This window comes from Schistocerca gregaria, chromosome 2, assembly GCF_023897955.1.
Source record: "Schistocerca gregaria isolate iqSchGreg1 chromosome 2, iqSchGreg1.2, whole genome shotgun sequence".
NCBI classification, from domain to species: domain Eukaryota; kingdom Metazoa; phylum Arthropoda; class Insecta; order Orthoptera; family Acrididae; genus Schistocerca; species Schistocerca gregaria.
This window is the reverse complement of record NC_064921.1, coordinates 410,592,809-410,607,249: the sequence shown is the minus strand read 5'-3', so window position 1 is coordinate 410,607,249 and position 14,441 is coordinate 410,592,809.

Below are 14,441 nucleotides of genomic sequence, written 5' to 3'. Positions count from 1 at the left end.
CTACACAAGAATAGTTTGAACAGTTTTATCTCTCTTCATGAGGTTAATCAGCACCCTTATACTGGCGAAGACAAGAATTTATTCATTTCTACCATCAATCTGTCAGTTTCTCTGAATATATGCGACTTTTTAAGGCATTAAATTTCATGATCCTTTAGGCGGTATTTGACAGAATCATGCTTCATACAGGCGTGCGATTTGCCGTTGACTTATTCATCACTGCCTGTGTTTATAAAACTGGCGGTGGCTGTCGGGCAACCTCTCCATGTCCTCAGGCCACTAGCTCGGAACGATATCTTAGTGATATCTGACCCGTTATATATTCTGTACTCATTAGACTGTTCACTCCATTCAACAGATCCTGCAGTTCTTCTTGACTCTCACTGAGAACAGCAATGTCATCGCCGAATTTTATCAATCCCATTCTTGAACCTTATTTTATTTTCGTCATTGCTTCTTCGATGAAGAGATTGAACATTAGGGGCGAAAGACTACATCACTGTCTTATAACCTTTTTAACCAGAGAAAATCGTTCTTGTCTTCCGATATTTTGTTCCCTCTTGATTCTTGTAAATTATTTGTCTCTCCCTATTGATTCCCCTACTTTCCTCAAAATTTCGAACATCTTGCACCATTTTACATCGCTTTCTCCAGGTTGACAAATCTAATAAATGTATCTTCAGTTTTCTTTAGTCTTGCTTCTGTTATCATCCGCAGCGTTGGAAATGCCTCTGTGGTGCCTTTACCTTTCCAAAAACCAAACTGATCGTCATCTGTCAGATCCTAAAGTTTCTTTTACGTTCTTCTGTATTTTACTTGTATCAGCAACTTTGACGAATGAGCTGTCAAGCTGTTCGTACGACAATTCTCGCAATTGTCGGCTTTCGTTGTCTTTGGAATTGCGTGGATGATGTTTTTGCGGAAGTCTGCTAGTATATCGCCAGTCTCAACATTCCACACACCCACGTGGGTAGTCTTTTTGTTACCACTTCCTACAGTGATTTTAGAAATTCCGATGGAATATTATCTATCGCTTCTGCTTTATTTGATCTTAAGTCTTCCGAATTCCTTGTAAATTCTGATTATAATACTGAATCCCCTATGTCATCCCTCTCAGAAAATATATCAACTTACAGAAGCGTCACGGACATTTTAAGCAAGCATAACTAGGGCACACGACAGAGTGCACAGACACGGAGAACTTCTGTATCATCCCATATACTATCAGCCGATAGCTCTCCTCTTATAGTCGTAGAGACCGCTATATAGTGCGACGATTAAGTCGCATTGTCTGTTCAAAACGAATTATTATGTTTGTACTATCATTTACCGTTTGTTCATCTCAATAATTTAAAAAGTATTTGTTGCCAAATACCGTCATTCATTGTTATGATCTAGAATCAGATATTATGTTTTCTGCACGTGCTAATCTACTTTTTAATCATCAATATTATGAGAAGGAAAGTTGCTACTCATCGTATAGCAGAGAAGAGATGCTGAGTCGCAGATAGGCACAACAAAAAGATTCTCACAATTATAGTTTTCGGCCGTTAAGGCCTTCGTCAACAAAACACACACACACACACACACACACATACACAACTCACACACAAGACTGCAGTCTCAGGCAACTGAAACCAGACTGTCACAGTTGCCTGAGTCTGCAGTCGAGTGTGCGAGTTGCGTTTGCGTGTCTGCGCGCATATGAGTGTGTGTATGTGTGTGTGAGTGTGTGTGTGTGGGGGGGGGGTATTTGTGCATGTCTGTCTTTTGTTGACGAAATCCTTAACGGCCGAAAGCTATAATTGTGAGAGTCTTTTCGCTGTGCCTATCTGCGACACAGCATCTCTGCTATATGGTGAGTAGCAACTTTCCTTGTCATAATATTGTCATACTCCAACTAGGATTTTCCATTGTTTGATTTTTAATCATCAGGTATGACATCAATGTAATATAATGCAAGTTGGGACGAAAGGGGAACTAACGCTGTTAAAAATATGGAAATTGATCACGCGTCGAATTCGATCTAACCTTTACATTCAGCTGCCAATCATCTTCGCTGCAGTTGCATATGAAACACAATATATAGATCGACACAGAAATGATTCAAGTGGTTTCACATATAAACACGAGCATTAGCTAGAGTGTGAGGAAAGAAAAAAAAAAACAAAGACAAAGACGCCTAATAATGGGCATTGCATTACCAATTGCCTTCTTTCCACATAATTATGAGATCAGTCTTCCGCAATTGTAAACACATATATTCAGCATAAGGAAACCGTACGACACTTAACAAATAGCCGCACATTTCGAAAGGTCGAGTACTTACATTGCAGATTAGTGCATTAAAGAAAATGGTGTTGACGATGTGTCGCAGAAGACTGTGCAAGTCCGTTCTGCCGCACTCTGCCTCCGTAAGAGCAGTGACTTACGTGGAATGTTGGTCTCACACAGAAACCGCCCTATCGTTCATCGAACTCATGTCACGTGGAATTTTTCCGTACGTGTTTAGGATGCCTTAAACAGAGCCTGCCTTATCGTAGCGAATGTCTTTGCACTCGCTGCTGAGATAAAGAATTGTTACAGCCGTTGTTAGAGTCGTTTCGGACATTGCCCCTTTCAAGTCAGATAATTCGCCTAGAGAATAAACTGTTTGGTGCGATAGAAAAGCACGCATAAAATTCTAAGGTAACTGATTTGCGCTTTGGAGATAACAGTTTCTTGCTTGTCGACTGCTTCCGTTTGCAACACGTTAGGATTCGACGAGGAGGGCAGTGATTCATCTCGGAGATATATAATTTTCAAGAGACGTTCCAAATCGATTCATCCAAGCTACGGGCAGACCCATCATCCTATTTATAGATATACTTCATAAACATATCATTATAGCTTCCAGAGTGGTACTTCATCGTGATCTGCTAGGATAGCGTAATACACAGCGCGCTTGCTTGCGAGACAGGATGGTGAGACAGACCCGGATCGAATTAACGCGGCGGATTAACAGCAGGGACTATTGCACCCGACAGCATGACTGTGGCTCCTAGGCGGTATCTCACGCTCGTTTAGGCAAATTCAGGGCTGTTCCGCAATTTCCGCCTCAGGTACACCGACAGTTAAAATGAGATCATACAGTTTACACGAGTCACAGCCAGGTGGCGCGCACGGCTTCCCTCCCTTAAGCCGTCCTCACATGGGACGAGGCAGCTAACGTTGACGTGGACGTGGACGCGGACGTAACATCCGACCTCACGCGTTCTCCAGCAGCCGTTGTGGGTTTTATTTGGCTCGTGAACCACAGTTTCCTTAAGAAAATGGCCGCACGTAAAACAACTGCGTTAATTCTGTTAGCACTTAGCGAAGAAGAGCGGAGAAAATCACGAAGAAGATTCTGACTCGTCGATGGTTTGAACAGCGAATTGCTGGTGGAGGAACACTTTATAGAGCGGTACAACGATCTAAGATAGATACTGTACAAGTTATTCCTTGCCGGCCGGAGTGGCCGTGCAGTTCTAGGCTCTACAGTCTGGAACCGCGCAACCGCTACGGTCGCAGGTTCGAATCCTGCCTCGGGCATGGATGTCTGTGATGTCCTTAGGTTAGTTAGGTTTAATTAGTTCTAAGTTCTAGGCGATTGATGACCTAAGAAGTTAAGTCGCATAGTGCTGAGAGCCATTTGAACCAAGTTATTCCTTAACTCAATTTAATTTTCATGCCATTTCCGGATTAAAATTAGATATGGTTAATGTATAGTGTGTAATGTCAGTCTGTGCATGCGTAATATCCACATTCTCGATGTTGCGTTGACCACCAACACTCTCAAACTTACCTTCATATCGATTTCCAGACGGGGATACGTTTCGTAATTTCATTCGTATGGAAGAGGAGATTGTTCGATAGCTGCTCACCTTCACTGAAAAACACATTTACAGGCAAGATACAAACATGAGCCTTTTATAGAAACTTTCGTAATAGCAAAAGCTTCGGATGGTTGATTCGGAGGAAGGGACCAATCAGCGAGGTTATCGGTCCCATCGGTTTAGGGAAGAATGGGGAACGAAGTCGATAGTGCCATTTCACAGAAACCACCCGGGCTTTTACCTGAAGCGATTTAGGAAAAAGACGGGAAAATTAAATCACGATGGCCGGACGCGGGTTTGAACCGTCGACCTCCTGAATGCAAGTCAAGTGTATTAACCATTGCACTACATTGCTCGATCAAAAACGTCAACTGTGTAGCTTGTGTTTATTTTGAGACATAGACAGTCACTTTAAGATTTCAGGCCTTTGCAACAAGAATTCCAGCAAATGCATTATTTATAACAAATGATATCAACTTTTGTCATAATATTTCTATTAAATGAATAACAAAGACACAGAATCTGTAAGAAAACAAGCGGCGAAAACAATCTGAAACGTGGTGGACTGGAAGATGTCACCTTCCTCCTCACAACTCTAAGCTCGTGACGCTGTCAGCTGTGCTGAAACTTCGACATGACAATTAACGCTCCTTTTAACTGTCTGAAAACTGTATCTACAAATGTCATTATTTGAAATTTAATACGCGAATTGTACCCAAAAGATGCGCTTTTGATAAATAATCATCGTGTCGTAGCACTTAAACAGTGCACTTTCGTAGCCCACAAGCTGTAACACTGGAAATATCAACTATAGGACGCTTTTACCTACCGATATGTAGTTTCCTGAGATTTTGTCATAATAATAAGTAATGATCGCACAATAGTAGAGATGTTTTATTAATAGTGACCGGTTTCAGTCTATAAAGATCGTCTTCAGACCGTAAGACATCTCCTTTAGTAGTCTACAGACACGCTGACCACGGACGAGCTGTATGTTAGAAGGCGCACTCTTCAACCGTACAAACGGATCACTGAAGTAGATTCCTTACGGGCTGGAGATGATCTGAACAGATTAAAATCGGTCATCATAAATAAAACATCTTTTCTTTTTGTGATCAATCCTGATAAATTTACTACCAAAATAAAATAAATGTGGTAAATCCCGAGTGCAGGGGACGCCATATTAGACGGTATTAACGATAAGAAGAATAAGAGTGGGGCTCTTTATGGTCGAAATTTGTTTAGTATTCACCGATTTCTTCTTCTGATTTTGAGTCACTGCCAACACTGAGCCGGTCTTAACGTTTACAATCGTCACGTGAGTTTCGTCAGGAATACGGGACGGTGACGGCACCTCCTAAACATCAAAACATTAGACAAGGGCTCCAGCAGTTCTTGACGTAAACTGAAATGTACATGTGTACCCCGCGTGTTGGTTCAACACACAGAGCGCAGTAAATAGAGATTTACATGTAGTACTGTTGTCGTTTGACATCCAGTCCTCGTGCCAGGCGACAGCTAGCCGTTCCTAACGCTGTTCCTCCGCATTTGTCGTAGTTATGAGAGCGCCCGGGGAGGGGGGGGGGGGGGGAGATACTTATACAACTGTCCGGAGTAATTTAATTCTTTTTCTTCGGAAGTATCTGATTGATTGGAAGTAAATAGATTTCAGTACATCTCAGTTAAATTTCACATAGTGAGGACTGACGTGTAGGTAGTTGCGTTCGCTTTTTATTAAAAAGAAATAAATAAATGAATTTTAAAAAGAACATCGAGAAGTCCGCTTAGACGCTGTCCCGTACACATATTGTCCATATTTCTTTATTGAGAAGAATGAGCATCCGCCCACAATCGAAATGAACGTTTGGATAACGCGCTTATTACTTCCGCGTGTAATTTACATCCAGCTGCCGACTGCTACGAGGCGAGCACGCGCACGTGTTGTCAGCCCACTTACTGTCGATGTGTCCGGGAAAGTAATCCGATTTGACCCAAATTTCCGATGTTTTCGTAGTCGGCAAATCAAGAGAGGGCAGGGATATCAGTTCCTCATGTGCCCGTCTGAGGCGTTTCGCCGTGACAATGGCTTTTCAAACCACACAAGATTTACTCCTGATAATCATATTGCTCACAAGCAGATGCGGAATACAGTCAGTCAAGCTGTGATAAATCCTAAACTCAGGTATTCTCATACATTAACCGACAGCAGACATAGACCAGCTGTCCTCCGGAAAAACCTGTGTGGTCTTGATATAGGAAATGGGAAATCTGCAGCTGACCATACTGTACCAGCAGAAGAACTGAACCGGTACTTGACAGTGCTTATGGGACAAATATGAACTTCTCTCCCTCAGCAAGGGCTCTAGGAGTAATAATAGATAAAAATCTAAATTATACTGAGCACTTGAGTACAGTGTGCAAGAAGGCATCAGCATCTCTCCATTACCTACAAAAATATTTAAGAACCTCTACCCACTTGACCGGATAAAGGTTCTACAAACACCTACACTTCCAACCACTGATTACAGCGATATTATCTTGAAAGGTCTTTCTCAGGAAAACTAAGGGCTTCTGGAATTGGTTATGAACGTTTATGCTCGACATACCTGTGATGTTCGATTCTTCGACCGTAATTCACCATCACATGCGCGCAGACAAGAGAAGAGATTTCCATACATTTTCTCTCCTGTGTTGTCTCATGAACGTACACTGTTCCTCATAGCAGTTCTTAACCTTAACGCTCTTGTGTGAACAACATGGTAGGAATACCTGTTCCTCTCAAAGCAAAATCCTTTCTGTCCCATTCCATCGCTCAACCACTTTCTCGAAGTCATTATCAGTAGCAGGAAGCTGACTCTGCAATAATATCCCTCATTATATTAGAGAGCTGAGTAACATCTTTAGTTTCAAAATATATTTAATGACATATTTACTGAAGCGACTCCCATTACCTTTGAACATTCTTCTATCCAACCACATCTTCCTCATTAACCAATTTTCTTAGGTGCTGAGTACTTTAAAATTTCCCTGCTTCAGGAAATATCTCTTATTTACGTCTATGAATTCTTTTCATATCTGTCACTATCATCATCATTATTATTATTTTCATTATTATCGTTATTAGTTGCAGCTGCGCTGGCCGTTGTGGACGAGTGGTTCTAGGCGCTTCAGTCTGGAACCGCGCGACCGCTACGGTCACAGGTTCGAATCCTTCCTCGGGCATGGAGTGTGTGATGTTCTTAGGTTAGTTAGGTTTAAGTAGTTCTACGTTCTAGGGGACTGATGACTTCAGACGTTAAGTCCGATAATGCTCAGAGCCATTTGAATCATTTGAACCAACTCTACAGATCATGAAGGTTACATCCGCTGGTACTTGCAAATGTGTGTATCGTGTAGATAATGTGATTCAGTATTGGTGTTACAAAGTTTCTAAGATGATGATGTATCAATTTACCCTGTGTCCTCTCTAACATATTTGTAGATGTCTCGTAAACAGCGCACGGTATACAGCAGCAAAGCGACATTAAAACCTACGACTGAAAATTCCGTATCACGATGTACAATGTGAATACGTACATAATCTAATCTCCCTCCGAACAGGCCTTGGAAGGCTCAACGGTACCGACCGGCCGCCGCGTCATCCTCTGCCCACTGGATGCGGCTACAGGGCGGCATGTGGTCAGCACACCGCTCACCCGGCCGTATGTCAGTTTACGAGACCGGAACCGCTACTTCTCAATCAAGTAGCTCCTCAGTTTGCCTCAAAAGGGCTGAGTGCACCCCTCTTGCCAACAGCGCTCGGCAGACCGGATGGTCACCCATCCAAGTGCTAGCCCAGCCCGACAGCGCTTAACATCGGTGATATGATGGGAACCGGTGTTACCACAGCGGCAAGGCCGTTGCCGTACATACATAATAAACTGAATAAAAAGTGATAATTTTAACTTATAAGAAATGACTTCTGGCAAAATTAGAATGAAACTCTATATTCAGAAGTAACCCTTTAAAAAATTAATGAATGTTCACAACAGTATTTACATAACGTCACTTTAAGAAATAACTGTAAGGAAAGGGAATCTCATCTTACTATCAGAGCAATCAATGTAACAATCCTAATATCTGAGCTTCGTTACTGCAATCTCAGTAATACAAAACAATGCTACATTTTAAGTTTACAGACACAGTAACTGTACCTTACACGTTGCGGCTTAGCTCAGCAGTACTGCTGCCAGGGTAAACGCCAGTGATCGAGCTGAACGGATTGGCGCCAGCGATTGCGGATGGCCAACCACGGGAACAATAGGAGCCATAGCAAAGCAGCAGCCGGCGGGAGACAACGTAAAGTAAGTACCACAAATGCCTAGGCCACTAACAGTTTGTGAAACGCTAGGAAAGGAACTAACCACAGCGCAATGCACTTGGCAATAGGGCTGAAATAGGAAGGCGTGTGAGGAAAAGTTCGTGTGACGAACATAGCATTTTCAGTAATATCGGAAAGTGTTTCTTTCGTTGTTTAACGTTTTTGAAACAAAATGGTACCGCGCATTCCCTTATATATAGCTAAAAAGGGAAAAGCAGATGATGAGAATGGATTTTCTGAAGGGGGAAATATTTCAAATCAGTCTTTAACCGAAAGTGAAAGTGAAATAAGTCCATGGGTATAGTGGAAAGTCCGTTTGGAAATTCTACAAAAATAATGGTAGGAAACAGAGCGAAAATGGGCAGCGTGGGAAACATGGGAGCACTGCAATTAAAAAGCGCAAAACGTCAAAACACACCCTTAACGAAAACGCGGTAGAGTAGGAAATGGTAGTTACAATGGGAGAAGGCTACAGTACAGTGGTAGAAACACCAATAAGAAGAGTAAAACAAGAGGTTTTTATCAAACAGATCATCGAATTCATGAAGGAAAATTTTGAAGAACTGCAGGCACCAATGGCATCAGTAGTATCGAAGGGAACAATTAACAGCTTAATAATAACATGAAGAAAGGACGTAAACGAACAAACAGAAAAAGTAAAAGAGAAACAGGGAGAAGGGAGGGAGTGAACAAGGAATTAATCCTGCAGGTGAATTTGCAAAAGGCCGAAATTGGCGAAGTTCGCGAAAAGCCAACGGTAGTATAGGATAGGGTGGTAGCGGTTTCAGCTCTCCCATATGGCGAAGTTCGCGAAAAGCCAACGGTAGTAGAGGATAGGGTGGTAGCGGTTTCAGCTCTCCCATATGACACCGCACACTCCAGAGAAGATAGCCAAAAGGGTTCATGAAATTGAGAAAATGTCTTTGACAAGTCACAGAATATATCAGTCGTCTGTAATTCATTGTCCAGCACACGTTATGGCTGTATATTTAAATAGCCTCCCCAGTGTCGGGAATCTTTAGAAACCCAGATTAGTTAAAACATTGTTTCCTGGAGGAGAAACAGAAACAGTATTTCACTTACTTCCTTAACTTTGGGGCCTGATGCAACGCATTAGGAAGTAGGAAGAAAAAAAAGAGCCCTAGTTTTTAAGTGTAGTGATATGAACAGGGTTAAAAAAATATATCTGACTGCCTCATGTATTGTTGTTATTGATGGTGACTCGGAAGAGATACAGTAAAGCTCAGTACCAACATGTAACATAATGCTCTTAAATAGCTGGACGAAAGTTGTACCTGGTGTTGTGTTCTAATTTTCTCCTACAATATTTATGTGTGATATTTCTTATACTTTTTGTTTTCGTTAATGCACAAGTTTGTGATCAAGTAATTATTCGCAGAATATGACCGATCGACATTGTCCCTATAAATGCTAATAAGGTAAAGTGCTGAAAAATAGAGATCACGTACGAATGTATAATAACTGTACCGCTGTTCAAGTATCGTCGGTTTGAGAAATCATTACTAATCGTCTGCGTGTATAAGTCCGTCTTCAGGCACTAACCAGAAAGGGAAACTTATTTGTTCGCTCTGCATTATAGCCTCTTACATAGTATCCTACAACAGGTCGTTTTTATGTGTAATTTTATTTATACATTCACTTTAAATCAGATAATAACGAGTTCACAGTTAAAAATTATCTCTTTTCAGTTTTGATATGTAACTACAGAAACTGTCCATTCATTTGCGGAAGAGATCCAGGCGGATGGATATAAGTACGTACGATGACGTGCTGAAAATTAATGGCCCAGATTTTTAAATGAAAATTTTTAAAGCTTTTTAAATAAAAGAAACGTTATTAACATTCTACATCTTTATTGTTAGTGTTTATGTATTTGAGCATTCTGCCGCTAGAGGGCTCTGAATTGTGTTGTGTATCATGGCCGTGTGTAAAGTAACTGTGTCGATGCGTGAGAAACAGTGTGCTGTAATCAAGATTAGGGTTCAAAGAGTTCATACACACATGGAGCACACTCTTCTCCAGCATGGCAATGCCAGACCACACTTGCGCTGCGACATACGTAACATTCGACGCCTTGGGTTCACTGTCACCGATCATCCTATGCACTCCCAATTTGGCTCTATGTAGTTTTCATCCGTTTCCAAAACTTCAAGAACACCTCCAAGGAGTTCATTTTGATAGCGATGAAGCAGTGCCAACCAAGGTCAGGTTGTCCATCTGTCATTACATTCAGACATTCTATAGTGACGGTATCAACAAACTGCTCTCTCGGTGGGAGAAATGTTTTCGTCGCCAGTGACTATGTTGAGAAATAAAAATGTAGACACGAAGAATAAAGATGTAGTACGTTAATAACGTTGGTTTTCTATGCGAAGCTTTAAAAATTTTCACATATACAAAATAGAAAATAGTTTCGTGAAATTCATTATACCCGGAGCAACAAAATTTCTCTGTCACGAATAATAGTTACTTTCAGTAATCCTAAGCTCAGCCATGCAAGATTCCAATTTCATGCAAGAGGTAATTTTCTTTATAATAAAGTTTACTGTTGCATTGCTCTTAACACTTGATAAGGTATAAAGTGTAACAGCAGTACTGAAGTATTGCTGGTAATAACGGATGTTGACCGTTACTGACTCAAAAATTTTGAAAATGGTGTGTGTGCGTAAGTATGAGCGATGGGTACTTGTGCTGACATAACTGAGTGAGTAGATGAGTTCTGTTTCAGTTTAATTCCGAACAACTAGTGGTTTAAACCAAAGTAGTTCTGATTTTTTCTTTTCGTTTTATTTTTTATTCACGTGTAGTTCTGTAGCACTAAATTGCGGAGCAAATCTCCAAGAACATGGAACGTTCAAAAATGGCTCTGAGCACTATGGGAGTTATCATCTGAGCTCATCAGTCCCCTAGACTTAGAACTACTTAAAAGTAAGGACAGCACACACATCCATGTCCGAAGCAGGATACGAACCTGCGACCGTAGCAGCAGCGCGATTCCGGACTGAAGCGTCTAGAACGCTCGGCCAAAACGGCCAGCCATGGAACGTGACAGTACATGAAATTACAACAAAAATAATAACAGATAAAATGAAATGTTTATGTACCATAAGAAGTCAGTCATAAGTTTAAGTAAACGCAATCAACAATATAACATAGGAATCAGCTTTATTTTCCAAGCACTCCTCGACAGAATATAAGTAGTCTCCCATGAGGAAACTCTTCAGTTTCGATATGAAGGCAAATCGATTACTTGCTCTAATTTTTGAATCCTTGTGGTAGCTTATTGAAAATTGATGCAGCAGTATACTGCGCACCTTTCTGTAGAAGAGTTACGAAAGTGCGAACCAAATGCAGATTGGAATTCTGCCTAGTATTAACTGAGTGAAAGCTGTTAATTCTTGGGAATAAGGTAATATTTTTAACAAGAAACGACAGTAAAGAACGTTTATATTTTTAAGCATTTGGTTTTATTACTTAACTGAAAAGTATCACATACCCACAGTGCCGGATTAGCCACATAGCAGGAGTCAGCAGATGCTACGGGCCCCGGGCATTGAGGGCCCCGCGACTTGCGTAAAAACTCAACTCAATTTAGAGATTTTTTCTGTTTTTCTGACAGTCATTTCAAGTACAGCATTTATTTGTTGCAAGTAGACTAATGAAAAAGGTGAATAATCTCACCATTTGGTTAAGTACGCAATATTCTGCCAACTGATTAATAATGTTTCTGGCGTTACGATGAAGAACAGGGTAATAGATGGGTCGGAGCTAACCGCGATGGCCAGCAATAGTTTCTTAGTGACATTTAGTTCATGCAATAAAGACCTTGTATGCAACCAACGTCATACAGCACAACAATTAGAAATGTAAAAGCGCGGGACTGTTGACTTTGGCAACAGCGATTCAAAAAGAGCACTCGACACAAGTCCCTTGAGGTACAGACGTCTACCAATCGGTGCTTGACTGTCAATTGTCAACTTCTTTTACAAAGTAGCAGATTATTAAGTGGGTGATATCAATTTTCTATTGTTGTTGTTGTTGTTGTTGTTGTGGTCTTCAGTCCTGAGACTGGTTTGATGCAGCTCTCCATGCTTCTCTATTCTGTGCAAGCTTCTTCATCTCCCAGTACCTACTGCAGCCTACATCCTTCTGAATCTGCTTAGCGTATTGATCTCTTGGTCTCCCTCTACGATTTTTACCCTCCACGCTGCCCTCAAGTACTAAATTGATGATCCCTCGATGTCTCAGAATATGTCCTACCAACCGATCCCTTCCAAATTCTATCCAATATCTCCTCATTAGACAGATTTTCTATAGTGAAAATCTAATAGTCATGGGGGACTGGAATGCAATTGTAGGGGAAGGAGTAGAAAAAAAGGTTACAGGAGAATATGGGCTTGGGACAAGGAATGAGAGAGGAGAAAGATTAATTGAGTTCTGTAACAAGATTCACCTAGTAATAGCAAATACCCTGTTCAAGAATCACAAGAGGAGGAGGTATACTTGGGAAAGGCCGGGTGTTATGGGAAGATTTCAGTTAGATTACAGCATGGTCAGACAGAGATTCAGAAATCAGATACTTGATTGTAAGACGTACGCAGGAGCAGATATAGACCTAGATCACAATATAGTAGTGATGAAGAGTAGGCTGAATTTTAAGAAATTAGTCAGGGAGAATCAATAAGCAAAGAAGTAGGATACGGAAGTACTAAGGAATGACGGGATACGCTTCAAGTTCTGTAAGTCTATACATACAGTAATAAGGAGTAGCTCAGTAGGCAGTACATTTGAAGAGGAATGGACATCTCTAAAAAGGGCCGTCACAGAGGTTGGGAAAGAAAACATAGGTACAAAGAAGGTAACAGCGAAGACCCCATGGATAAGAGAAGAAATATTTCAGTTGATTGATACAAAGTACAAGTACAAAAATGTTCCTGGAAACTCAGGAATACGAAATACAAGTCGCTGAGGAACGAAATAAATAGGAAGTGCAGGAAAGCTAAGACGAAATAACTGCGGCAAAAATGTGAAGACATCGAAAAAGAAATGATTGTCGGAAGGACAGACTCAGCATACAGGAAAGTCAAAACAGCCTTCGGTGATATTAAAAGGATGGTTGGTAACATTAAGAGTGCAACGGGAATTCCAATGTTAATGCAGAGAAGAGAGCGGATAGGGGGAAAGAATACATTGGAAGTCTCTTTGAGGGGGACGATATGTCTCATGTGATAGTAGAAGAAACGGGAGTCGATTTAGAAGAGATAGCGTATCCAGTATTAGAATCAGAATTTAAAAGAGCTTTGGAGGACTTAAGGTCAAATAAGGCAGAAGACATAGACTACACTCCATCAGAATTTCTAAAATCATTGGGGGGAGGTGGCAACAAAACTACTGTTCAAGTTGGTGTGAGTCTGGTGACACCATCTGACTTTCGGAAAAGCATCATCCACACAATTCCGATGACGGCAAGAGCTGACAAGTGCAAGAATTATCGCACAATCAACTTGAAAGCTCATGCGTCCAAGTTGCTTACAATAATAGTATACAGAAAAATGGAAAATAGAATTGAGGATGCGCTAGATGACGATCATTTTTTCTTTAGGAAAAGTAAAGGCACGAGAGAGGCATTTCTGACGTTACGGTTAATAATAGAAGCAAGGCTAAAGAAAAATCAAGACTCCTTCACAGGATTCGTAGAACTGAGAAAAGCGTTCGACAATGTAAAATTATCCAACATGTTAGAAAATCTGAAATAAGGAGGGGTAAGCTACAGGGAGAGACGGGGCATATACAATATGTACAACAGCCAAGAAAGAACAATAAGAGTGGACGACCAAGAACGAAGTGCTCGTATTACAAAGGGTGTAAGACTAGGATGTAGGCTTTCGCCCCTACTGTTCAATATGTACATCGAGGAAACAATGATGGAAATAAAAGAAAGGGTTAGGAGTGGAATTAAAATTCAAGGTGAAAATATATCAATGATACGATTCGCTGATGACATTGCTATCCTGAGTGAAAGTGAAGAAGTATTAAATGATCTGCTGAACGGAATGAATAGTCTAATGAGTACACAGTATGGTTTGAGAGTAAATCGGAGAAAGACGAAGGTAATGAGAAGTAGTAGAAATGAGAACAGCGAGAAACTTAACATCAGGATTGATGGTCACGAAGTAGATGAAGCTAAGGAATTCTGCTAGGTA